This window comes from Pinus tabuliformis, chromosome 4_1 (assembly GCF_031772625.1).
Source record: "Pinus tabuliformis cultivar Carrire ecotype Pingquan chromosome 4_1, CPIR1, whole genome shotgun sequence".
NCBI lineage: Eukaryota > Viridiplantae > Streptophyta > Pinopsida > Pinales > Pinaceae > Pinus > Pinus tabuliformis.
The window spans coordinates 574,153,116-574,155,294 of record NC_142303.1 but is presented as its reverse complement, the minus strand read 5'-3'; the positions used below and the strand labels follow the sequence as shown (position 1 = coordinate 574,155,294).

The 2,179-nt window shown below is 40.7% G+C and overlaps 1 pseudogene; it reads right to left on the bottom strand.

Moving 5' to 3' along the window:
• Positions 1–1,394: 1,394 nt before the first annotated feature.
• LOC149177208 (antimicrobial peptide 1 pseudogene) lies at positions 1,395–1,712 on the bottom strand (annotated as a pseudogene).
• Between the last annotated feature and the right edge of the window lie 467 nt (positions 1,713–2,179).

Sequence of the window (2,179 nt, the reverse complement as noted above, 5' to 3'; positions counted from 1 at the left end):
AGGAGGGGAGCGACAACAGGACGCTGGAGTCAGAGCCAATTTGGGGACCGCTCTTCCGACCATCTTAGCTCTGTGTCTGATAGTGTAAGGGTAGAGGAGAAGCATGGTGTGGCTCACTTCACCGACTACAATGATTTGTTTTGGATTAACAAATTGTTGTTGTCAACAGGTCTCAGGAAATTCTGATATGGCTTGGCCTGCGAGAGGACATGGATGAGGAAGGCGTGGATAGGCCCCTAGGAAGGATAAAGAGCCAAGTATGTCGGAGCCCCACAGGGGAAGAAGTCGGTAGAACACCTTATCACCGAAGTTGTTGAGGCTTACCGTGATGAGAGTGATGAAGGAATCTGGAAACTGTTAAAAGAGTGGGAGGAGGAAATAAAACATGGCAGTAAGACAGAGGAGGATATGGACAACTAGAAGACCTTAGTCCGAGACCCGAGCAACACCAGAGGAACAATTACGCAGTTCAGATAGACCCTATACATCTATTGGTTGATGAAGAGTTTGTTGGGCAAAGCAATGGAACAAATCTCAGTAGGAATGGCAGTGACACTCCAAGGTATGCCAAGCTACAAGCAAGACTTGCAGAAAATTCAATTCTAGCTTTATAAGCAAGACATCAGGTTGGATAGAATTGATTATCACATTCCATTTATCCTAGAACTGAATGAGATGCCTAGATCAACAAGCAAGAACCCGGCACCTGTGGAATCGGCCTCGGAGGACCAGAAGAGCTAGTCACTTCCCCATGTTTACTTTTGTTTTATGCTGATAGCTTTTAATTTTTGTTATGCAAGTATAAGTTTAGATAGATATCTAGTGTATGGACATGAAACAGAGACATATATAGCTTGGCTAGAGAGATTAAGACTTTACAGTTTTTGGATGGCTTACAATGCGGATAGGTGGCCAACAGACTTGGTTTTCCTGCAGAGCAAGTTGAAGCCACCTAGCCAATCTATGAGGCATAAATTTGCCTTTGTTTAATAGAAAATGAAATGGTCTTGCCAAACTTAACAAAAAAAAATTATAATTTTTTTTTATTCAATTTAGGATAATAATAACATAGGATAAAGATATGCATTATAATAACATTTATTAAAAAGATGCATTAGTCTTTATTTAAAAAATTTAAGACATTGGAAATAAGAAAATTGTCAAAAGTATTTTTATTCCATAAATAATATAATTTCCATACATGATTAAGCCCAAAATTGATGTTCCAGGAAAAAGCAAAAACTTAAAGCAGTTAAACTAGCAAACACACACATATGATAATACCTTATCACACATATATCAGGTTTACTGGACATTAACCTATTGTCACACCTAAAGCTAAACCTAATCTTTCTGGATATCGACACCTACCTCAAGGATCAAATATTCACTGCTCAGCACTGGATGAAAAAACTCTGCCAACCAAAAGGGTTGCAATCTTGAACGCTGGGTGCACCAAAATGGGTCCAGGCAACCCCTTGGCAGTTGGGGCTGTTGTAAGAGGCAGCAGTCTGTCCTTCGTACAGGAACTTGTATCCTCCCTTCAGATTGGCATCGATGTTAGAACACCCACATGAGCTGTAACAAGTTTGGTTGCCCTCACAACCTGGCCCTGCCCACACAGTGAAAGAACTGGCACTTGACAGCTGCGCCAAGGCTAAAACAAGGCATACCAACACACAAACCACGGATCTGAGGCGCTTAGGTTCCATGAGAAAGGAATATTTTAGGAATGTAGAAGAAATAAGAGATGTGAATGAGCCGTGCGCTTCTCAGACCCTGGCACATAGGCGACAGTAGACAATATTAGGTTTCAAAGCGTGAATGATGGCATCATTTATTTAATTTATTTTAAGTGGAGTGTTTGGTTATCAATTTCCTTATCTTTAAATATCAGATTTCTCTGTGGATCAAAGTAGTCTGTAGATACTCAGATTTAATTCGATTGACTTGGAGAACGGTGAAGTGGCTGCTCACACTTTCCGTGTAGAAAAAATCAGATCTGTGAGGAGAATTTGTCATGGCGGGTCCCGCATTGACGCGAAAAGTATTACCTCCACGTGCAGAGGAAATGTTGTTTTCTTTGAAGTTGTGTATATAATCATTCCACTTGCACGCGGAGGAAATCTTCTTTTCTTTAAGTTGTGGATATAATCATTCCCCTTGCACGCGTGTTGAC